The sequence below is a fragment of the Stenella coeruleoalba genome (assembly GCF_951394435.1).
Source record: "Stenella coeruleoalba genome assembly, chromosome: 4".
Taxonomy (NCBI): domain Eukaryota; kingdom Metazoa; phylum Chordata; class Mammalia; order Artiodactyla; family Delphinidae; genus Stenella; species Stenella coeruleoalba.
The window spans coordinates 13447947-13474339 of NC_137149.1; the positions used below are offsets into that span (position 1 = coordinate 13447947).

General features: G+C 38.2%; 1 protein-coding gene across 2 annotated transcripts in view; it reads right to left on the reverse strand.

Moving 5' to 3' along the window:
- JADE1 (jade family PHD finger 1) overlaps nucleotides 1-26393 on the reverse strand; it is a 215705-nt gene that overhangs the window by 182905 nt on the left and 6407 nt on the right. The window contains exons 2-3 of one of the 2 annotated variants that reach the window (XM_079919323.1): nucleotides 12544-12591; nucleotides 10597-10671 (exon numbers count right to left, since the gene is read on the reverse strand). The gene's annotated coding sequence lies outside the window, so the exon portion shown is untranslated. Of the gene's footprint in view, nucleotides 1-10596; nucleotides 10672-12543; nucleotides 12730-26393 lie in introns of those variants that run through there. The other variant, XM_079919324.1, reaches the window with a different exon arrangement.

Here is a 26393-nt window from a genome sequence, read left to right on the forward strand (position 1 = left end):
GAGGGTACAGTGGTGAGTCTTGTGGAGGAGACCACACACGCAGTGAGGCTGCAGCAGCTGTTGTTTCCACGCTTCCCTTTTTGTTCTCGTCAGTCTCTGAGTACAGATGGCAGGGTGGGTTGGGAGGGAGTCTGCAGATGAGGTGGAAGACGACTGAGAGAACAGAGACCTTTCTCATTAACTGAAGGGGTCATTTGTGTGCATCTAGAGGGCTGTGCCTGCGAGAATACAATTAAGCCCACTCCTCAAAGCCATCCTCCTCTTCAGTTAATATTTACTGAGCACCCACTGAGACACTGGCCCTGTACTCAGAGCTACAAACTCTCCCAGGCTGAGAAAGGCTCTGACTAATTTGCACATTAAAAAGCACACAGGCAGAGGAAACCCACCTTCTTCTCCTTCCCAGTCACCCTGGGAGAGAACCTCTTCTCTTCTTCATTCACGTGTGGAATCCCAATTAAACATAGTAAACAAAGAAAAACTTCTTACACTGTAATTTTCTTCCCTCTCCCCTTGCTTTATTTGCTGTCTGGATTTTATTGCTCAAGAATTGCCTGCTCTAAGCATCATCTCCTATTAACTAGAGAGATAAAAGCCATAAAGGGAAGGGAACTCCTTCAGTTCTCTTTGCTGGTTGTGAGACAGCAGCACCTTTCCAAGAGGAGTTGACATCTGTTGACTGAGACTGCAGTCCTGCACCAGGGCTGTGTTCACACTCCGAATGCAAACTGCAGCTATCAGAGACAGAGCCGGGTTTGATAACTCCTTGAGCCCAGAGCAAATCTGCTTGGGCACTAGAAAAGAAATGGTGTAGTCTTAAAGCAGATGTATGTTCTTAATGTGGTTGGCTTGTAAAGCGATAAAACATGGAGTTTTTCCCCCCTTAGCCCATCACTACTGTTAAACAGTGTAACTTAAGACAGGGCGATTCTATCACAATTCCCTGTAATATTTAGTCCATATACTAGAATGAAACATAGATTTGTATCATTCGTTTTCTCACGTCTGGTAAGATATTAGGAGCAAACAACGTGTGTCTCCACGGTTATAAACAAAGGTGTCATGTTTGCAGAACAGATCCTATAGGTAGAACTTCTATAAATGGGGTAAAATATGGGGTTTTCATTGGTTGAAATGACGTTAACTATTTCAATCAGCATGATTTTTATAAGAAACATTTTTCCCTTCTCTGTGAATGCCATCAAGCATTTGTGTCTTTGTATCACCTTTCTCCTAACCTGAGTTCTTGGTCCAGCTCTTCCACTGTGACCTTCAGAAAATCAACTATTCTGAGTCTCTGTTTCTTTCCTTGTTAAATTAGGGTGTTGATTTGGATCAGGATTTCTCTAGGTCTGTTCTGGGGAACATCGTTTCTGAGGAAATTAGTGGGGGTCATGTTTTAAAAAAGAGGCTCTGTGGTCAGATAAGTTTTGGAATTGTGACATTAAACAATATTAAACACATTTCCTTACTCAGAACTTTAGCGTCCTAATACTATTCATTGTGATTCTCCAAAGAGAGAGATAGAGTAATGCCTTATTTCCCCAATTGATTTAGCCAGAAAATTTTTTTCTTGCAGATTATTTCTCGGAATCAGTCTGAACATTAGACTTCAAAGATCCTTCAACTGATAACATTCTATGATTCTATTTCCTATTTATTCTGCCTAACTTTCCAATTTCTCTCACCTATTTCAGGAAGAGAACTACCTGGGTTTTCTAACTCCTTCATAAGGTGAAAGTCAGTCTGTTCTTTATTCCTTTTTCCCCTGTAATTTATTTGAAAATTTTCAAACCCACAGAAAAGTTGAAAGAATAGTACAATCAATATATATTCTTCACTTAGATTCAACAACTGTTAACATTTTGCTCCAATTACTTTCTCTGTCTCTGTCTCTTTCTCTCTCTCACACACACACTATACATACCATATGTATAATTTTACTGCTGAACCATTTGAAAATAAATTGCAGACATCATGACACTTTATCTCTAAATACTTTAAGATGTATCTTTGACTTCCCTGGTGGTGCAGTGGTTAAGAATTCGCCTGCCAATGCAGAGGACACAGGTTCAATCTCTGGTCCGGGAAGATCCTACATGCAGCGGAGCAACTAAGCCCATGGGCCACAACTACTGAGCCTGTGCTCTAGAGTCCACGAGCCACAACTACTGAGCCCATGTGCTGCAACTACTGAAGCCCATGTGCCTAGAGCCCATGCTCCACAACAAGAGAAGCCATTGCTCACTGCAACTAGAGAAAGCCCGCACACAGCAACGGAGACCCAATGCAACCAAAAATAAATAAATAAAAAGTTATAAAAAAAAGAAAAAAATGTATCTTATAAGACAAGAGCATTCTTCTACACAACCTCAGAACCATTATTACACATAAGGAGTTTAACATTGATTAGTATCATGAAAGTATACTCTGTATTTAAATTTCCCTAATCGACCCCACAATGTTCTTTACAATGTTTTTTAAACTCTAGGATCCATTCAGGGTTCACACATTAGATTTGGTTATGTCTCCTTGGCTTCTTTAATCTAGAACTAGCTCCTTAATTTGTTCATTTCTCATGAGATCAACCTTTCTGGAATAGTCCAGGTCACTTATTTTGTAGAAAGTCTAACATTTTAAATTTGTGTGATAATTTCCTCATAATTAGCTTCAGTTGAAATATTTTTGAAAAAAAATTAACAGGCGATATGGTTGCATATTTCAGACTGCATCATATCAGGAGAGACATAATGTCACTTTGTCCCATTATTGGTGATGTTTTGAGTAACAGCATGGTTAAAATGTTATTTGCTATATGTCTGTTACAAAGATATGCTTTCCCTCTGGTAATTAATAAGTGATCTGGTAGTTGATATTTTGAGATTCGTGAATAACTTCTTTCCTAACAACCCTTCACCCAGTGGCTTTAGCATTTGTTGATGACCCTTGCCTGGACCAAATATTACACTGGGATTGCAAAATAGTGCTTTTTTTCTAATCCAATCCCCTCTTTTTTATTAACAGCTATTCTTCTATAGATAAGAATTTTCTCTGCCTCTTTCTCCTTCTCTCTCTCTATCACTTCCCCTATCTCTGTCTCTCATTGAGCATCATGATGTACCATAGATTCTTTTTTTATTCAATGTTTTATAATCTATTATGTAATTCATCCTTCTAACATTTATTCAGAGACTACTCTCTGCCAGGTACTAAAGTGAGATTAACCTAACGTTAATCTTAGTCTGCTTTACCTTCCCCCGTAAGTACTTAAGAAAACTATCAGTGGAACATTAACAACTAATCCAAATTCTTGAACTGGCCACCACTTTGCCAACAAACTTTTGTCAGATAGAGGGAACTGAAAATGAAGATGGGAGTGGAGAGTGATCTCCAAATTTTAATTATTATTCCCCTTTTGTAAACCTCAGCCAGGCTACTGTGGTTACAGCAATCATCAAATGGCCATGTGAATCATCACAGAGGAAAAAAAAAAAAATCAATTACCAACTCCATGGAGCCACACTTGATCAGAAAGGAGAGAATTCCAACACCAAGAACTTGGCCCTGATACATGGGCTCATCGTCCATGGAAGGAGAACCATAATTTCTATTTCTACTCTGTGCACAAAATAGTCATTTAATGATCACTCAAGTCATTAGGAAGACCGGGGAACTATGTCCATGTCTTTAACAGGTTCTTAAGCCAATAGCAAGGTATCAAAGGCCCTGGTCAAGACAGGAGCCCCAGAGCACTTCCCTGGCCAGACACAGGCCACAGGGCCCAGATGGGCAGCATCCTCACCTCCCCAACAGGATCTGAATGATGAATTCCAAACAATTAATCACCAAATGAATCAGAAAACAGCTTTCAGTGGAAGGAAAAAGGACCCTGCGTTTCTGGGAAAGAATAGACTGACCCATCCTGGTCACATTTTCCAGTGGAAGGAGTGTTCTGAGCTTTATACAAGGGGAGAGACACCTTGCAGGGCACATGCCTGGTGCTGTAGCACCCTGCTGACTATTAGAGGTCAGAAGACATATCCAAAGGACAGACAACCTTCTAGACTTGATTTTTTTTTTTCTTTTGTGGGGTCAGGAGTGGTGTATCCTGCTCCCTGTGGAGCCTAGGAGCTTCTCCTCCAGCCCTAGAAGAATACACAGTCTGTGCGGAGGGGCGGAGGGGCAGGCAGAACAGGCAGAAACTGGTGTCCTGCCAGGGACTCAGGAGACAGGGGGCAATTGTGATCCTTGGAATCTTTGTTACCTCAAGGTTTACAAAACTTTAGTGTCTTTCTGAGGTCATGGCGGAAGATCTTCCCAGCCGCCAGAGCACCTCCAAAGGAATAAGGGCCCAGTGGAAAAAGTTCAGGTTTTGGAGTCCACAGACTTTGGGTTCGAATGTCATCCCTGAAATTTATGAGGCATAAAGCCTAGGCAACTTAGTTATTAATTCCTGTTCCCTCATCAGTAAAGTAGAGAAAGAAAATACCTCACAGATTTGTTGTGAAAATCATGTTAAATAAGGTAAAGCATGTGCATTGCTTTATTAGTTAGGATTCCTTTCATTCCAGGTAACAGAAACCAACCTGAGCTGGTTTAAGGAAAAAAGTGAGAGAGATTGAGACAGAGAGAAAATTAATTATAAGGTTTTAGTGATATCCCCTTGTTCTTAAAGTCAAGAATTCAGCTAAGCCTTATAATGAGGCTGTAGCCGAGACATAAAAAATCATCAGGAACCACTGTAGCTTCTCTTCGTATATTTGATCTTTTTTCTCCTTTTGTGAGGATTGGCTTTCTCTCCACTAGGCCAACAGAACTGACAGACCCATAGCTTTTGAGTTTATGTATCCCTTTCCAAGACACCAACACAGAGGTAGTGGGAATCCATAATTCCAATTCTAAAGTCTCACAAGGGAATCTGATCCTTAACCTTATGACAAGAGTTCCCTGTGGCATGAGTGGACGGTGGCTGGGACCATGGAGTGTAGACTCAGCATAAACAGGGCTGAAGGGGCTGACCCTGTGGTGAGCACTGTACTGAGGGGATCCTTGTGGACTGTGTAGACATTTCAAAATGTGTTTTCCACAGGTACCTAGCTCAGTATCTGCCACATAATGGGGGTATTATTTTTCTTTTCCTTCCTCTCATATCAGATATGATGAATCTAAGAGAAGAGTTGGGGAAAATCACTCAGATATTCTGTGGCATGTAGGGCCCTTTGATAACTGAAATGAAATCATTAGGATTAACACAGGATCTGGCAACAATAATACCACTAAGATAAGTAAGGCAGGCTGTGTACATTTTAGACCTTCCTTCTCTTCCTAAATTTGACTTCTTGCTGTGTTCTCTGAAATGTTTCTTTCTACCCTTGGAAAATCCCTTGTATCTGGTGATATGATGACAGGAACAATACTTCTATGGAGAAAAGTCCTCCCTACAGAAGTGGGTGGATTAGGAGGTAATGGTTGAGGCTAGTGGGCAAAGAGAATATTAAGAACAGAATTGCTCCAGAAGCTTAGCTGGCTTTTTCTTACTGCTGCAGACCACATTCCCAAGTGCAGCAATTGTGCAAAAAGGCAACATTTATTCCTTCCATCTTTCTTCCTTTCTACCTTCCTTCCCCTTCCTTCCTTCTTATCTTCTTTTTCTTTTCTTCTTTCATGGAGCAAATGTTTACTGAGCATTTTACTATTGACAGAGACACAAAGAAAAGCACTCAAATGTTTCATATGATCACCTCTTTCTCCTGGGAAAGCAGTGGCTCAGCCAGGAATTTCTGGAACTGCAGCTGGGCACGAGAGTAAAGAATACTGTCCCTGATTATAGGAAGCTGATTAAAGTGGCGCTTCAGCCCAGAACCTGAAGAAGGTCAAAGCATCCAGACCAAAGCTCTCCATGAGTGGACAGCATGAACCTGGACCAAAGGGTGAACAACAGTGAGCATGCAACGCAGAGCCAGCAGGTCGAGGCAGGGCCTCGCATGACCCCCAGAGGCTATAAGCCACCAACGGCAAGAACTTCTTATGGGAAGCCCACAGGCCTTGGCCAGAAAGGGACCTCTGAAAGCACCCAGGCCTTTTGGTCCTTAGGAGAGAAAAAAGAGAGTTCTGAAGGGAGAAATGTTCACCATACCAAATATTTGCCTCATGGTTTAGATCAGAGTATAAAACCCTTCCTCAGTAATTCTATTTCCTGCCCATCTCCCAACACAACTTGCAAAATTGTAAAGAAAGAAACATTTCTCTAAATTTACTACTGAGACTAAACTACTCACAGGAGCTTAGGCCAAACATAAGCTTTTTCCTTAAGAAACAACGACGTGCACATGGCCATTTAAACACAAATTTCTTGACATCACCACTGAAAACAAATTATGTCCAGGTGGTAGAATATATTAGATAAGTTTCAGGGTCTTCCTACGTTAACAGCTTAGATTTGAGGCAGCATTTTATCTTCACAGACTGGCATTTGTCTCTATTATGTTTCTCAACCAACTAAAAACCCTTCAATCACTGGGAAATATTTAATGGGTAATGAGAATTGCTTGAGTGACAAGTCCTATTTGACTAAGTAGCCCAGCCATGTCTTTACTATTGATATAAATGCTTCCATATTACATTTACATCATTTATATCCATTGTAAAAAAAAATGTATCTCAACAGCCCAAAAATAATGTGGCAAGAAGGCAACCCTGGGGTGTTATAAATATCAAATAAGTCATAACTATAATGATAATATTGGAATTTATCGTTAGAAGATAGAGGTTGAACTTATCAAGATGCCACAAGTGAGCAATAAAGATCTCCTTATTGAGTGCAGATAAATTTCAGACTTTTGATAACCTTGTTAAACACTCTACAGTTCCTTATTCTTAATGCCATCCCTTGGTTTTAAAACTGCTCACTGCTTTTATAGTTGCTGCTTTTTGTTGCTTTTCCATACCTGATGGTCTCTAGTAAAACACAAGTCTGGTATCAAAGAGTCTCTTTTCTCTGCTTTCACTTCTCCCTTCCCGAATTCCTTTCCCATCTCCCTTCTCCCCACTATCTTCTAACTTCTACACCTAATAGTAGGACAAGGACACGAACAAGGAAAATAAAATGCAAATATTGAATAACAGGAGAGACAGAAGTGTAGCACCCACTTTCCCTCTTTTCTCGACCTAAATAAATCTCATTCATCCTTCAAGACCACTGTATTAGGCTACACGGGCTCCCATAACAGAGTACCACAGACTGGGTGGCTCACACAGTAGAAACTTATTTCCTTGCAATTCTGGTTGCTAGAAGTCCAAGATCAAGGTGTCAGCAGAGTTGGTTTCTTTGGAGACCTCTCCTCAGGGCTTGCAGATAACATCTTCTCCCTGTGTCTTCACGTGATCGCTCCTCTGTGTGTGTCTGTGTCCTCATCTCCTCTTAGAAGGATACCAGTCATGTTGGATTATGGCCCATCCTAATGACCTCACTTAAACTTAGTCACTTCTTTAAAGACCCTATATACAAATACAGTCACATTCTGAGGTATGAGGGTTAGAACTTCAACATATGAATTGGGGGGCACATAATTCAGCCCATAATAGCCACCCTCATCTACCTTCACTAAATTCCACTTCTCTGCCACACCAGCCTACCTGCTGTTAACCATACACAGCCTTGTTGAGCTCTGCCATTATACTAGTGGCTGATTCAATTTAACTGGGGACTTATGGACACTGCCTTGAGTAGTTTTTAGATGAGAGTCATTTCTCCCTCAACAAGATCCATGAGCACAGTGACAGCTTTTAATCCCTCTCAATGCCTAGAACACGGTCAGCACATTAGTAGATAGGCTTACAATAAAACAGAAAAGCAAAACAAATCTCAGATGAATTGAATGTCATTCTTTTAGTTGCTGTGTTTGTGCATTTTTATCTCTTTGAGAAGAGAAGCCCCTTAGAGGCACAATTGTGCCCCTCTGAAGAGAAAACAGAGGAATTAATTCAATTTGGCCAGTGAAAATGAAATTTGGACAATTTTCAAAATCTTTTGTCTTTTCAGTATGATTTTGAAGTATAGTGAGGTGAAAATTTTATAAAAAAGGTCAATTCCAATATTTTCATATGTTTTCTGAGACTTTGTTTATAAGGAGCTTAGTTAACTTTGGATAATGATCACTATACATAAAGTGATCCTTCTTTGTAGAATAGGTTTAGAACACTGTAGCATGGGTACCGAAAGCCAATATGGAAAGTAGTTACTAGCAGAGGTAACATCTGCATTACACAGTTTGATTTTTCCATTTATAGAGCTACCTTACATGTCCTTCTTAACTTCACAAACATTGTGGGTAAATATTTTTGCTGTGACCACGACTTTTAGGATGTTATTTGGCTCTTCATGTTTCCATAACTCAACAGGTTCTTCCAGAGCTTACTTTGCTCATGCCTGAGGGTGTGCCCCCCAAAAGTCTACTCAGTTATAGTCTTTCAATTGTTTGGAAAATTCAGTCTCAAACAAGAGATGAAATCTATGTTGTTTTTCTGACTCTTTAGGGATGTAAACAAACATCTGCCTTATTGGAAAAAAAGCATAATTCCTTTGCATAAGAAATAAAAAGCCAGGTTGAGGAAATTCCAGAATGGCACAAATCATGGTTTATGTCACCTTCCATGGCAGCTCTAAAGAAATATTAACACCCAATATCACGTAGCTATTGATAAAGAGGGAAATGCCAGGAAATTCTGATTTAATGCTGTCTGGACTGTTCATTCAACAAAGAGGATAATAACAATGACGATGGTGGTAATTCTCAAAAGGAATTAGACATTTGCATTGTCTTCAGCCTATGAGATGATACGCATTTTGAGGGAGACTAGGATGTTATTAGGCAGGTGAAGGTCATGTCCAGGAATGCTGTCTAATTGCCTCCCATTTACTATCATGGGCCAAGTGCTTTGCTTACATTACCTAATTCAGTCCTCACGGTGAGATGGGTATTATTCTCACCATTTTATGGACGAGGAAACTGGAGGGCCAAAGCATTTCTGTACCTTTCCCAAGTCATACATAAGTAGGGGAGAGCGGAGTGTCAAAATGTACACTCCCAGACCATCAGACCCAATCTACCCAAGACTGTATCAAGTTAAAGGTATGAAATTTGGGTAGGAGAAATGTTTGCTAAAGTGACAGCCTGGGTTTTTATTTTTGCTTTTGTTTTAATCCTCTTTAATGTATTTCTCTGGTCCAGTTCCTTCAAGAGCTGTCCCTGTTCTAAGTTTCTGTCTTCTACGAGGAAATCGACCTGCCAGAACAATCAAGGACTTCACCTAAGAGTTACCACATTGTAGTAAATAAAAGCATCTCCAAACTGCCTGGAAGACAATTATTTATGGAGGCAATAATTACGTTGTATTTTGGTAAAAGAACATTTCTCTCCTCAACATATATAGGAACAACCACCACTTACAGCTGAAAATAGGCGCGGGGTCTTTTGCTTTCAGATGACTGCAAAACACATTCCCAGCATCTCATTTCAGAAAATCAAGTTTTTATTTAAAGTTCCTTTGGGATTCTCCCCGAGCCTGACTCTTCTGTGAAAGGGACCTGGGACCTGCCTTCTGCAGTCGGCAACAGCAAGGACTGTTCTACTCTCCGTGGTCCACACAGCCCATCCACGGGAGTGAGGGCAAGGAAGAACAAGCGCGGTAGCTTCCTCGGTGAAAAATCACTAGTGAGGCACAAGCGTTCACGCACATGGTTTCCAGAGAGATTTCAGCCAGACCTAGCAGTCCCCCTAATCGTCACACCCCGTTGTTGATTCCCACCTTCAGCAAAAATCCTTTAGGGCAGCAAGCGCAGCAGGAAACCTGTCATTAACAACCACCATAGTGTCACATCAGCGATTCTCAGTAGCGTCGGCTCCACTATTTAACTCAGCTGTTTACCTCATCGGGAGAGCTTTGTTTGATTGTCAGAAAATAGAACATGTACATTCGTCGGTCATAAACACACACAAGCTCTCCAGAGCACAAATAAACAAAACGATCAAGCACGTTGGTAAATGTGTTTGCATGATTTAACGAAGCCAGATGAAGCATGTGCATAACCCTGCATATCAAGCACCATGGAGTAACTTGTTTGTAATCTGTCTTGTACAATACAGCTATTGCCACTCACTCCACTCACCCAATTCAGACCCTGGAAATGTACTATTTTTAGACTGGCTTTGTACACCACTATTTACAAAGCGCACTGTTAAATCCTTTGAATAGCGGCCAAGAAGTTGGGTGAGAACCTAGAAACCTGCCACACAGACCAGCATCCTAATCAACCCTGGGACAGCCAGCTAGAGATCTGCCTTTGTTTCCTTTTCTTCTTTTCCTTTGTCTCCCCGGGAATATCAGTGTAAAAAGGCAAGGAGACAAAGAGGTGGGCCTTATCTGTTCTTGTCGTTCAAATGGGTTGCTTTACTCGCTCTCCTAGATAACAGCCCATTTGTCAACATCTTGGGCGATTTAAGCTGCTCTTTGTCAAAACCACTTTTGGAAAAGATTTGACCATTGATTTACTTGAGAGCCTGTGTGACGGCAGAAGGTGCGTCATGGAAAACTCACACGTGGGTGCTTCACAGCGGCTGGGAGTCGATCACGTGATGGCTCACTGCTCCGGGCCAATCCACTGCTGGCAAGCTGGCCAAGTGGCCACAGGGGAAGGAGAGACAGAGAAGAAAATAGTAGGCAAAGTGTTGGCGTGAGGCCGTTGGTGGATGAAGCTATCGCAAAGAGAAAGGATTGCAACACCAGGGAGGAGATGAAGGGCCTCCTATCATTTTGCACCCAGCAAGAAACCTGAAGGAACTAAGAACTAAGTTTGGCTCTCTTTTGACAGCTTGAGAAAAGCTGAGAACGGAAGCAATGACTGGGCTAATTCTGGACAAAATTTTTTTAAATGATATTTGAGAGGAGTCCACGTCTTTGCCTCAATTCTTAGCTTCTGTGTAAATTGCTCATTTTCCAAATTCTTTATTTTTTTTCAGGTGACTCCAATTCATTTGCATTTTTTGTAGTGGATGGGATCCTTTGAGACATCCCTGGTGGCTTGGCTGGTAAAAGTGGTGCAGCTAGGGCTTCCCTGGTGGTGCAGCGGTTGAGAGTCCGCCTACTGATGCAGGGGACACGGGTTCGTGCCCCGGTTCGGGAAGATCCCACATGCCGCGGAGCAGCTGGGCCCGTGAGCCATGGCCGCTGAGCCTGCACGTCTGGAGCCTGTGCTCCGCAACGGGAGAGGCCACAACAGTGAGAGGCCCGCGTACCGCAAAAAAAAAAAAAAAAAAAAGTGGTGCAGCTAGAAAGTGGCCAGGCAGTGATATCCCATCCTACCCCTGCACCTGTACTTGGATGTCCTCATTCCTTTCACTTTACAAAACTAATCAGAGGAGAAATAGAGAGGAGAGTTTTAAGTGCTTTGGATCAGAACTGTTCTCTGAATTTAAGGCATTCCATTATTTTAGTTATTATTTCAGGTTCAGTGAGGTCTTTATGTTCATTATAATATTAGAGGCATTTGATAGAAAAGCAGTGTGCCAAGATGCTTAATAACAGTAACAACAAAAGCAGCTTACTTTTGAGCCTATATGTGCCAGGCACTGTTCTAGACACTTTGTACAATATATCTACCCTTACCAATGGCTCAGCAAGCTAAGTATCATTTTCCCCTTTGTGGGGGAGTACTGAGGATCAGAAGGTCACTTGGCCAAGGTCACCAGCCAATCAATGGCAGATCTGAAACTCAAATCTAGGTTTGTGGGGCTCTTTCTACCACATCAGGCAACACCATTTGTAAACGTGAACTCATTCTGAGCACCTCAGGGCACTGGCTTTACTTTGGTGACTCTCAGTCCCATATTGGACTTGGTTATTTTATTGGACTCAACATGTTTATTTACCTAGGACTTTTACAGAAGAGTAATAGGATTGTTATTTGTGCTTTATCTGATGGAATTAGGCTTGCCTGCTGCTACTTTAAATTCCTTCATATCTTATAAGTATTCCATTTGACCTGATCCTTTTCCTGGATGTGTTATAGAAAATGTGGTCTATAGTAACAGTGATAAGAGTATCCTGGCTCCTTTATAGATGCATAAATAAATGAGGAAAGAATTTTTCCCCAACCCTGAGCATGTAGGCAGCACCACTATATAGCAGGCTTGTATGCACACCAAGTTGGACTTAAACCAATCACTGGAGGTAAATAGGAAAGGGGACAAAGTTCAAGAAGAGATGCAAAGAAAACAGGAAGTAGGTATTGGTGAACTTGGCATGTACAATAGTATCGCTGTCATAGAGAACATCAGCTCAATAGATTATTCTCACATCCCTCCTATATATCCATTTATTTGGTTGATCATTGTCACCCAATAAGGGTAATGTGAGGAAATAAGAAGAACTATAGGTCTTAATATAATTCTAGAAAATGAAAACTTCCTAACTTCCTTTTATAGCTCTAAATTCAAAGCTTTTGGCCTCAAGGTAGATCAAAGATACGTCTATACTCTTTATTACCTGGATTTTTTCATTTGCTTGTACCACCACGTCCTGTTTCTGTTTTGTCTGAAAAGAAAATGAAATAGAATTACCTCCTACACTCTTACTGCTATTGACATTAAATTTCATCTTCTTTTATTATGATCAGCAAAGTTACTCATAACATTGGGATTTGTTTTTAAAGTTATAGCTACTGCATTGCTTTGGCACTGTGTTCCACCTAAACTCATGGCATTTGTGTACTATTTACCTTTCAGAAAGCTATTTTACAAGAAGAAAAAGAAAATGGGAGTATAGACTTCCAACAGCAAACATCTTTTCTGCTCTCTCCTTGGCTCTGAAACAGGATACGTGAAACAGAATTTCAGGCTGTCATTAATGCAGCTCTTCATAAGATAAGAGGTTCTTTTATCTGTAAAAAAAAATGCTGTACTAATTCTCAACGAGAATCAGAATGCTCCAGTTAATGCTCTTTCTACAAGAGGAATTCACCTTTTCTACTCTGCATATTTGCAGTCAAATTTTCATATTTTGTTACAGGAAACTGGAGGTGGGTAAACATGCAATGATAATATTATTTCATAGGACTGAGTCTAAAAACCTTAAATATTAACAATATATTGAGATAAATGCTGAGTAGGGGTTACATAAAGAATTTCCAAATAATATCCACTTTACAGGAATGTACCTGTAAGCACAGACCTTAATTGGATACAATTTACATCCAGCCCTTTTGATGGGGGTAGTAAAAAAAAAATTGGGAAATGCATCCTCGTTTGACACAGTAGGGAAAAGGGCTATAGTTCCTTTTTATGCCCTACAGTACTGTCCAAAGAAGGAAGAAACCTCTGCTGTTTCCATCTTGATTTAAATATCTTCTTGTAGAATGCACACGGCAATTCAGAAACAATACTTTCATTATGTATGTTTTGTGTGTGGGCTTGGAATAATTGGTAATGCGTTGGCACTGTGTTCCACCTAAATGCATGCCATTTGTATACTATTCAACTTCTTAAAAAATCTAGTTTCCAAGAAGAAAAGGAGTACAGCAAATGACTAGAAATTAGAGACCACAGGATTCTTCCCTAAGGTCCTGTCAAAGAAGACCTCACTGTAAGGCAATATGGCTCACATCACACTGCTAATTCCATTGGCCCCTTTGGGTGGTCCTCTGTTTCTGCAGCCATTTATAACCAGATAACCATTCTTTCCCTTTCATCATGACACCCTTCGAGATGGGTGTGAAAGGGAGCAAATTGTCATTGGGCACAAAGGCTAAGATGCTTGGTTAAAACAGGAAATTAGGAGGCTTGACTTAAAAATGTACATGGATTTTCAAGGTATGGTTACTGCAAGTAAAAATGAGTGGGAAGTTTCAGCAACAAGGTTATTGCTATTTAGGTTATAGTAACAATTTCTATTTAAGTGAAAATATATTTGTAACACCTCAGAAAATAGAAGACCATAATAAAGAGAATGGCAGTATAGCTTCTGTGTCTGTCCAGTGTTCACTTTTCCTTTGCACGTCTGTCTGTGCCTGTGTTCACACACATACACACATGCAGGATCCCTGACCAGAGAAGAGTTCTTTCTTGTGTGTTCACAAAGAGATGAGAATTTTAAGCTCAGAACCTCTTGAAGATGAGAAACTTTTCTTGGCAGACAATCAACTGATTCTGAGTGAACAAATCTGACAGAGCCCTTTTCCTTGGTTCTTTTTGTTCATATTGTTCACTCGCACACAAGGAGGGCTGCTAGGGAGGGTAAGAGGACCCTCAAACGAGATGAAGGTGAATTTTTCTGGACCAGCTGCCAAGCAGTGCTAAGCTTCAGTTAACCTGTTACCTCTCTTCCTTGCCTCTGGCCCTCAGTTTTCCTTTTGTATCCTGAAAATAGCAGTGACATTAAATTGGGTCAGTGGAAAAAAATCAGTGACCAACTCCAGCTTATAATTTCCTCCCCAAGAAAACATTTGGTAAATATCCCTTACCTAGATGTGGGCACTTTAGAAGGCTCCTAGCGTGGTATTTGAATCTGTTCACTTTAGGAAAAGATGCTGATTATTTTAGACTTGAATTTCCACAACCAGAATTCACCTAATGCCATTCTAATGTGCTATGCTTCACAGAAAGAGTGTTTGTTTGTTTGGCCGCACGGCGCAGCATGTGGGATCTTAGTTCCCTGACCAGGGATCAAACCCATGCCCGCTGCAGTGGCAGCACAGGACTGCCAGGGAAGTCCCCAGAAAGAGTTTTAAATCAATATATGTAGCTATATACCCAATAGAAGTCCCTGCAATATACACCAGGAGGCATGTACGAAAATGTTCATAGAAGCACTATTCAAAATAGACTGAACTATCTGGAAATAGGCTAAATGACCTTTGACAGGAAAATAAAGCGTGGCATAGTCATATACGGAATATTATAGAGCAGTAAAAGTGAACGGACTACAGCTACATGCAACAATATGGATGAATCTTAACAACATAATTCTGTGTGCAAAAGCAAGTTCCAAAGATTACTTTTAGCCCCTTTAAAGGAAAAAAGTTACTACAAACTTCATTTAGCAGGTATATGTATACGTATAGTGATAAAACTATATGAAAATGCAAAGAATTGTGCTTATATTAGGTGTGGTGAGTCAGAGAGATGGGATGGAAGAGTAGTACATAGGTATATTATTGTCAAGGTTTCAAACATGAGATATTAGTTCATGTTTGTTTATTATATTATTAAACATTAATAAAGAAAGGGACATCCATGAGAGGAAAATCAACATGAAATAAAGTATTGACAGAACATGTAGCGATGGTTACAGAAAAATGCAGTAGGATACTGAGTTTTGTGCAAAATAAAATAAGTAACAAAAATCTGAAATCATAAGGGCAACATACGACAGGATCTGGATCTGGCCACGTCTGATTGTTTCATATCTAATCTATTCTTTCCAAACTCCTTTGGGAGCCATCTCCCTTCTAGTTTGAATTCCTAATAGTGGAAATTCCCTGTGACTTTATCGTTGTTTCTCTTCTCTCATCCCTACATAACCTCTCCTTGAAGAGTACATCCACTTCTATGTGTCCAATTGCCTTTCAGATGACTCCCCAGATCAATACATCCAATGATGATTTCCCACCAGTAGCACAATCCCAACCGCTCAGGGTATCTCTCCTTGGATTCTAGCCATTTTCTCAAAGTTAACCACTGGGGTAACCATGAACTAATTACATAAACTCTCTGATGTCAGTTTCCTCATCTTTGAAAAGAAGGGTCTATGGATATAATTTCTAAGGTCCTTACCATCTCTAAATTTCTATGGATTTATGAATTATCGACTCTTCTTCACATTAGTTGCTTGTCCAGGATACCATCATTACTCTAGGTTTAACGCTGACATTTCTAATTTTGTTTGCTTATACCCAATCAAAGCAAATTCTGTCACTTCTTTTTTTGAAGTGTCTCTCAAATTTACCCTATTTTTCCATTCCCCTGGTTTTACTTTAGCCCTGGACGTAATGAGTTTATACCTGGATTACTTTAAATACATTTTAACAGATTTTCCTGCTTCCCCATTCCCTTCTTTTTTCAAGCCCTCTCACACATTACTTCCAGATTATTTATAGAAATAGCTTATAAAAATTATCAAACCAACTTATGAACCCATGATTCTATATTACCTAGTAAGCAATCCCAATACCCCTAACAAGTTTAAGGTCCTCCATAACTTCCTATGACCATTTCTCCAGCCTTCTCTCTTACCATTCCTCACCACTTATGCTACAGTGAAATTAGCATCATCAATGTCACACAAATACATACAATAATTTCTACCTCTAAACCTTTATTTATGCTAATTCTTCAAACCAAAATGTTCTCTTCCCTCTTTTTTTTCAACCGAAGATGCCCATTTTTCAAGGACCAACTAAACTTTCACTTATTTACAGCTTTCTCCAATGTCTCAAATCTCTGGTGAAATTTCTCTTTTCACCCAAATACTACAGCAATTAAACCTTGATTATGGACAATTGAGTATTGCTCTTTAATTTCTCAAGTAACTGGGTTTTTAAAAAAAATCTTTCAACTGAATTACAATATTCCTAAAGGCAGGAACTATGTCTCAAACCTTCTTACAGTCCCCATAGTATTCATTCAGCAAATATTAATCTCTAGAACTAAAAATGTATACATTCTAAAAAAGTCAATATCTATTAGATTATGTTCAATTTAACCTTTATTGAGCACTTGTATAAGACACTGTGATAGGCACAAGGGCCTTACAGAGTTGAATATGTAATTCTTCTCCTCAAGAAGCTCAGAATCTATTGAACTTGGAGTAATACAGTCTGTACTTTCAAATTTCTAGACTTAAATCTGGCCTCTCTCTAGAGATACAGACCAGTTATGTCCAACTGCCTTTAAGATCTCTCACTGGAGGTTTCACAGGTACTCACCTCAAATTTAACTTGTTATTACTTCTTTCTACACCTATCTCTCCCAATACAACTCTGTCAATTTTTGTTACATAATTTAAAGCTATGTTATTAGCCCTATATAAATTAAAAGTTGTTATATTGTCTTGGGAATTGTTCCTTTAATTATTTAATCCCTAATTATACTTCATTCCTTAAAAAATATTTTGCTTGATATTACTATAGAGACTACAGCTGTTTAGAATTTGTCGATTTCATCTTTAACCCTTTTACTTCAAATATGCTCTTAAATTTTAGGTATTTCTATTATAAAGATGGTAAAGATGATTATTTTTCCTCCATTCAATTGAGAATCTCAATCTTTTAACGGAAGCATTTAGTCCACTTGTATGTATTATAATTTCTGATATATTTGGAGTTATTTCTCTTATTTTGGATCTTCTCTTTGCCTTTCTTTTGTTGTTGTTGTTGTTGCTGTTTAAAACTTCTTTTTTAAAAAAGAAGTTTTTTTGTTAAAAAACTTCTTTCTAGCCTTCTTTTGGATCAATCACAGCTTTTTCCTATTTCCCTTCACTGATGTTTTGGACAGTAGATACCCTATAACTATACTCTTAGTGATTATCCTTAAATTAAAAAAAATTTATATTAAAATTAAACAATTTCTCTACCTATTTTTAAACACAAGAACCTTAGATCCCTTTAACATCCCTTTGATCATCCCTCCTTCATTTTACACGTAATTGTTGCCCACATTTTAGTTCTTTCTTTTTATTAACCTGAAATTAGACATTGTAATTTAGTGATTTATTCAATTGTATGTTTATTCGGTTACATATTTAACAATTCGTTTGCTCATCATTCTTTCTTGCACTTAAACCTTCTGGGTAAAAGTTTTCCCTTCCTGAAGTACATCCTTTAGAAATTCTTCCTCCCTTCCTCCCTCCCTTCTCGTTCCTTCCTTCCTTCCTCCCTCACTCCCTCACTCCCTCCCTTTCTTCTTTCCTTTCTACCTCGGCGCCGGGTCTTCATTGTGGCACGCGGGATCTTCGTTGCCGCATGCAGGATCTTTAGCTGCAGCATGCGGGATCTAGTTCCCTGATCAGGGATCAAACCCAGGCCCCCTTCATTTGGGAGCTCAGAATCTTAACCGCTAGACAACCAGGTAAGTCCCTAGAAATTCTTTTTTCTTTTTAATTTTTTTTTGCGGTACGCGGGCCTCTCACCGTTGCGGCCTCTGAGCCCGCCGGGGAGCACAGGCTCCGGACGCGCAGGCCCAGCGGCCATGGCTCACAGGCCCAGCCGCTCCGCGGAGTGTGGGATCCTCCCGGACCGGGGCACGAACCCGTGTCCCCTGCATTGGCAGGAGGACTCCCAACCACTGCGCCACCAGGGAAGCCCCTAGAAATTCTTTTATTAAGAGTTGATCGTAGGGACTTCCCTGGCGGTCCAGTGGTTGGGACTTTGCCTTACAATGCAGGGAGCACAGGTCTGTCCCTGCTGGGAACTAGGCTCCTGCAAGTTGCACAGTGTGGCCACGAAAAATTAATAAATAAATAAAAATAAAAAATAAAATAGACGTCTCCTATAAAAAAAGAGTTGATTGTATTCAAGTGTAGATATACATATATTTGTGTGTTGGGTGTTTATATGTCAAGAAATGTTTCTTATGTCCCTCATGTTCTTTAATGGTTATCAGGGTATGACTTTGTAGTTAACAGCTATTTTCTCTTAGCATTTTGAAAATATTATTTTATTGTCTTTTGGCTTCTATTGTTGCTATCAGTGTAATTAACATTTAAAGATAATGTCTTAACTATACTCAATATTTTATAATAACCTATAATGGAAAAGAAAAAAAATACATATATATGAAATATATAACTAAATCACTTTGCTGTACACCTGAAACTACCACAACATTGTAAGTCAACTGTATTTCAATAAAAATTAAAAAAAAAAATAAAGACAATGTCTTTTTTTCTCTGTTTACTTTTAATATCTTTTCTTTCCTTTGATTATTTTTGCTCATAGTTCCCCCACAATGTGCGTAGGTATGTATTTATTTTCATTTGGGTCCCCTTGTGCTTTTAGAATCTGATGATTCATACCTTTCATTTATTCTGGAAAATTCTCAGCCCTTATTTCTTTGAATATTGTGTCTCCATGATTATCTCTACTCTCTTTCTTGTATTCCAAATAATTCTTCTCATTCCGCCATATCTCTTACTCTTTTAAATATCTTTTCTGTCTCCCAATTTACTCATTTTCCTTTTATTGTAACCAATTTTCTATTTAACCGAATTTTTAAATTAACTGTATTTTGTATTTCTAGAAGTTCTATCTTATTTTTCAAAAATTTCTGTTTTTCCCCCCAAGTATCTTATTCTTTTCTTATGGTTTAGATGAATTCTTTTAGGTTTTTAACCATTTTTAAATGCTTATTTTATAGCCTTAAGTCAGTGGTTCTATTATCTCAAGTTCCTGGGAATTTAACTCTGCTGTTTAGTTGTCTCTGTGGATTCTTACTCACAGTGGAGTCCCTCCTCCTCCACATGTGTTTTATAGTTTTTGATTGAACTCATCTTCATCAAGGCTTTATCTGTAGAAATCTTTGCATAGATTATATTGAAGGTATGTCTCTCCCAAGCAGTTTTTCATTTGCTTCTATTGGGAAAATCTGTGTTACCTCTGGCTTCTTTTTATGTAGATTTCTAGGCTGAAAAATTTCTATAAATTAAAATCCAAACTGACATGAGACTTTTTTTTCCCTCTACCCAAAGTCCAGGCCAAGACAGGCAAGCTTCCTTATCACCTCACAGTGCCCATAGTTGTTTTATTTTTGTTTTCTTTGATGGAGGGTATAGCCCTCAATGATCTTGGCTTTATGCATGGACCCCTTTTCCATTCCCTGCTTCACTGGCACTCAAGGCTTAACTTCCTGCATCTGCCAGAAATCTCCCTTCAAGTTTTCTAGAATTCAGTTTATGCCTAGCTTTTTGTTTTTTCTTCCATCTTAATTTTTAGTTCATGAGGATTTACTTTCCATTATTGTAAGCTCAACTGTGCATGTAATGCTATTTTTTCAGAAGGATCCTCACATTATGTGATTTGCTTTATGCTCCGATCTGAAATTCAAGTCCACTGTTTTAGATCTGGGTCTTGCTTCTCCACCAACTCCCTGTCATTTCAGACTGCTCTTTTCTTTCTGAAGCAGACTTACCCAGGACTCAGACATTTTGAATCCCTTTCTCTCCATTCCTATGCCTGCCCCAACTTTCAGGGATCCTGGCCAGGCTCTGAACCTGTATCCCTGCCTGCCCAGAAGGGAATATTGGCCAACAATAGCCTATTTCATTGCCATATCAATAGTCCCTTGCCATCGTGTCCATCCTTAACATTGCCTCTAGAATGACATTTTCTAAAATTCAGATCTGATTATGTCACCCCCTATATAAAATCCCCTTCATGAAAATGAAGACTGATCTACTAAAAACAGAGAAGGGGCTATATTCAAATATATCAGTGTCATAAAAGTCAAAGAAAGGCTGTAGAGTATTCTAGATTAAAAGAGTAAAAGGACATAAAAACTAAATGTGATACTTTATCTTAGACTGGATCCTGTACTGGAAGGGGCAAAATGCTATTAAAAGATGTTATTCCTTCAGTAGACAAAACTGGCATATGAATTCCAGGTTAGATTAACAATTGTTATATCAGGGTTCAATTTACTAAAGCTGATAACTGCTGTGTGGTTATGAAGAGAATATCCCTCTTTATAGGAAAAACACACAGAGGTATTTAGGAGAAGAGGACCATAATTCAACTTACTCTCAGGTGGTACAGGAAAACATATTATGTGTGTGTGTGTGTATGTGCACACACACATATATGTATGTATGTGTGTATAATGAGAAGGAGAGAGAGAGATCAAATGAAAAAGCAAATGGAACAAAATATTAACAATAAGTGAATCTGGGTAAAGGATATATACACAGGTGTTCCTTATACTATTTATACTCACAACTTTTCTGTAAATTTGAAATTATTTACAAATAATTAAGAATAAAACAAAATTTAAAAACACTCTGCTGTTTCTCCACTACCTGAGGATGTAGTTAGACTCTTAGTAGCCTGGCTTCAACGTCTTTCTAGTTGCATCTGCTAGCATTTCCCCTCTCATACCCCAATAAGCAGCCCAGTGTTCCCCAATCCCCACATTCAGATCACAGCTTCCCGCCTTTGCACATGCAAGTCCCTAGGCCTGGAGTGTGATTCTGCTCCTTCCTGCTCAGAAAATCTTTATTTCCTCAAGCCCCAGATCAAAATTATCTTTTCTCCCAGGAAATTCTCTAAAAACTCTTATGGAAAACTTTTAGACAAAGGTAAGATGCTCAGAATGCCAGGAAGAAATAAACAATATATTTTGTTTCAAAGAAGAAACGTGGAAAATAAAAGATTTTGAGAGAGTTGGATAATTTCATTTTACAATTTTAAAAAATTTTCTGCATGATTCAGTGTACATAGCTTCAAAGTCTTCATTCAACATGGAACTTGCATTTGAAATTTTCTACTATGTCACAATCTGTTATTTTGTTGGGTTGGCCAAAAAGTTCTTTCGGGTTGCGCTGTAAGATGTTACTGAAAACCCGAACAAACATTTTGGCCAGCCCAATATATTACAACAACATTCTGTACATCCTATAAGACAGCATGCTATACCATTATTTCTTTGGGTATTGGTTTCACTAGTCACTGTGTGGGGTGGGAACTGTCTTATTCATCTTTATATCCTCTCTCACATTTGGCAAGATGCCTAGGATGTAGAAGACCCTAAATAAATTGAATAGTCATTGTGTAAAACCACCTAATTACCAAACTTAATTTTAACGTGCATATACACACATCCCTCAAGTTTAACATTGCTATCATTCTAGCAAATAAACAGAAAACACTTTGCAAAAATGTTTTCACTGGACCTACTCCTTCCCCTGGGCAATCTAATAAACAGAATCCACTTTTCGCCAGTTCTCACTATGCAAAATGACGTGTAATGGGTAAGTGAATAAATGGCTATAGGCCTATACACAGTGAAACCTTTTAAGAGCAGATTTACATAGAGCTAAATCTAGTTATGGTCAGAATTCAAAAATCCCACCAGACTCAAAGCAATTTGCAACAAAATTCCATTTCAAGTCTGTTTGTCTTTGGTTTCTTCGACTGTTTTAAAAATATTTCCGTCTGTAGGTAAATCAGTTTTTGAGCAAACATCAACATCTATGTAGCTGGAGTTGCCAGATAAATGTATGTATTCATCTGCCTCTCTATTTAGAAAATAAGTGATTTTATACTTTGAATTCATGAGGACAATGATATTTAAATAAGCACCATCCATGTACTAGGTTTTCTAGAGAAAAGAGTGCTTTCTAGGATTTAAATTAAAATTAAAAATCAAAGTAAATTTATATTTTATTGTCCACAAAACATTTGAAAATGATACAACTTTCCCAAATATAATTTAAATCATAGCTAAGAATATCCTAGCATATCAGTTGTTTCCTGGAATTTTAACTAATATTGGAAGAGATGGGAAGAGATTTTCTTTTTTTAAGGATGGATTTAAATAACTGTTAAGAATTTTATTTTTTATAACAAAGTTATAATATTTTGAGTATTATTGTGTTTTAGTGAACATGAAGTCTACAGATTCTGATATTAATTTAGGTGTCTCAGACCACAGTCTTTGTAAGTAAAAGGTCTCACCTCTTATTTCATTGGATCTCCCCTCCATGCTGCAATTCATGGCATTTGATTTCTTTTCAGTGTAGCTAGTCTTTTCACGAGCTAAAAATTAAAGATGTGCTGCAACCAGAGTTCTTGAATTACAAAGCTCAATGATTATATTTGATATAAGATCCTCTAATCTACAATTAGGGACTAATGAGGACACGCTATTGACTCAAAAAGGTTGGGAAGCTTGTATTTGTTGACCCAGGATAAATTCTAACTCCTTGAGTTCTAATAATAAGCCACAGCACATTATTTTCTCTCTCTTTCTTTCACTTCACCTTTGCCCCACATATGACATATAACTCAGAACTAGAGATGTCTTTCCTGGAAAAGAAGAGAATTAGAGCAAACATAATTGCTGTCGGCAAACACTTTGCAGTTCTTGGCTCCAGAGGGCAAAACCCATGGGTGGAATTCATAGGGATAACAATACCAACTCAGTGTAAAAACTTTCCAATATTAAAAGCTACCACATAATAGAATGGGTTGCTATCCAGCTTCTCATCAGGGTAAGTGTTCAAGTAGTGGCAGGTGACCCCCTGCAAGGCTGTTGTCAAGGGGATTCTAACACTGGACCAGACACTGCTATAGTAATTCAAAGTCTAAAACTCTATAATTCTGCAATACTGGAGATTTAATGCTTACAATATTATTGTCATTCAGTCTAGTTCCTGTTACTATCAAAGTCTTGCCTGACATTTTTATCAGTATAGGTTAAAGTCACTGAAAATGGTCAGTGCACCTAACCTAAATGTCAGTTTCCTGATCTAGAGAGTGAGAGAATTGATGAAATGATCTCCAGAATTACGTCTACTTCTAGCCACGTTCTGAACCCGCAAGGAAGGAGTCACTATGTATTTACCTCACTAACCTTTTTGGGGTAACATGTAAGAAATTTAATAAATGCATGCTGTTTTTCAACAACACTTATAACCTTTAGGAATCTATTCATTTTCACTGATTCAATTTTAGTCATTTTGATTGCTTTCGTCAGTGGGAAAGATAATGTCACATAATTAAAATAATAAATAATCTCCTCAATAATTTGTGTTTGTTAATTTGTGACAAAACCTCCAGCTATATTTTGTATATTATATATATATTATATATATATTTTGTATAGTATATATATATTTTGTATATTAAAAATAGCACATAACTTGCAGCTCCTACAACTTTTCACAATTTAAAAATTGAGGATGGGCTGCAACCAGAGTTCTCGATTTACAGGGCTCAATGATTATACTTGCTATAAGATCCTCTGATCTACAGTTAGAGACTTAGAAGGACATGCTGTTGACTTAAAAAGTTGAGAAGCTTGTGTGTAATGACCCAGAGTAAATTCTAACTCCTTGAGTTCTAGTAATAAGCCACAGCACTAAATAAATAAATATATATATATATATTATATATATTTATTATATAAAATATATATATATATATATATATAATACACGTATCTCCTAGGAAATGAATGTCTTTACCTGAACAGCAAGTGATATATGCCATATATATAGGATTGCCAATACTCCATTCTCTGAGACCGGACTAACACCAAACCTTCGAGTTTCCTAACAGCTCACGTGAAATCCACCCTAATCTGTGGGATTCTTAACACCTAACCTCTGAGATAACCAACACTCCAGCAGGTATTGAAGTTAAAGCCCCTGGGACCAATGTTACACATTGAATGTGGCTTGTGTGATTGAAAAACTGAAATTTAAAATTTTTAAATTTTAAAATTTAATTTTAAAGTAATTTTAAGTAATTTTAAATTACTTTTAAAATTAAAAGTAATTATTTAATTTTAATTAATTTAATTTAAATAATCCCACAGTTTGTGGCTACCATTTTTGTTGGCGGAGCTTTAGGTCTTCCTCAAGCCAAACTTCCTCAGGGCAGCCTTCTCTAAGTCCCCATCTGGGTTCAGAGCCCTCTTCCTCATGACCCTTATCCTTTCCTACAACACTTATCTTACTCTGTAATTGTATATTCATTGCCGGATTATTTGATTGTGGCTATATTTGCTCACCATTATATCCCAGCATCTAACACAGCTCCTGGCACACCAAAACTATTTTTCAATGTATAAATGAATGGACATTGTGAGGGGAAGAAGAGAGGGTGCAGATTAAAATTGCTGCCAATAATCTTCAATGGATAATCCTTTCCAAAGAAAGATGACCATGCTACTGGAGTTAGGGGTGGCACTAACGAGTCAACTGGTTAACCCATGTCCCATGTCAATTGGCCAGCACTGGTGCCAGTGGATACAAGGACAGATAATACTGACAGGATGAAGGTAAGCTCCTTGATCTCAAACTATAGGTATCATCTCATTATCCACCACCTATCAGGTTACCAACTGCCAAATTTCAACTGTCAAAACAGTATCTCTTCCAGAAGAGCTATGAGCCTGATTAATTTATTCTGATATACTTGGGCTGTGACTGACGTTTCATAATTTTAAAAATACCGGGGTAATATATTTGAAAGTAAAGCACATTATTTCAACACCTGATTCACTCAATTTAACATATGGCTTATATCTAAATGGGTTTGAAAAAGATTATACATTCTCAAATGGATAGAATTATAATTTCCCCTATTTAAGGGTTACATAATTAAATGTAGGCATGTAATTTTTGTGGAAGCAGATATAATATCTAGAACATCCTAAAATATTCCTGCTGCATCTCCTACTGATATTCTCCTCAGGAAAAAATTAACCTCAAGGAGGTCCTTCCACATCTAACACCTTAATTCTTCCAGTGACAAGTTTGAAAATTCCTTCCTAAAGTCAAAATTTCTTGAGGATGCTCCATTTTATCGTATTTATATTTTTAGCGACGAGTTGGGTGAGAAAACATACAGTGATAAAGGCTTCTGTAAACCCAGTAATGTTCTGAAATGAATAATCACCACAGTGCTTACATATACTTAAAAAAATAAGAGTACAAATTTATGCATCATATTATTTATGTATAAATAATGTTTTTAGTGAAAACACACACTTGCTCCCCGACTCCAGTATTTCCACCACAGTTCACAGCCCTTAGGTGGCGGACCATTAGGAAAGAATTTTAAGCATATTTTGTTTCTGTTATATATTTGGTGGTTCAATATCTCAGAAGATGGAATAAAGAGGGAAATGGAATCACTGAGCAGAGACAGTCTTAGGCAAAATACAAAAAAAAAAAATTTTTTTTTTTGGCCTATTATATGTACTTTTCACAGGGAATTATAGACCTTGGAGACATTCCAAGGGTTTATCTGAGCTCTGTTTCCTACAATGCAATAGAATTGTATCTAAATGATTCATAATAGAAATAGCTGGATGATTTAGGGGCATTCAGCAATGAAACAATGCTACTATTTTACATTAGTTTTAACATATTTGGAAAATAACAGTATTATCTCTGCAGTTATGACTATTGCCATTGAAAATGTTCAATTTCCACTACTTTATAAGTGTGTTAAGGGGAACAAAAGTCTAGTCAGTCAGTGTCTATTTCACAATAGACCAGCCTATCAGATCATTTCCTAGACAGTAGCCTTTTACTGATTCAAATCGTACTTTAGCCATAGGCATTTACTCACAACATTTCTTCCAGTCTTTTTATGATAATGGTTTATATCAATCTGGTTT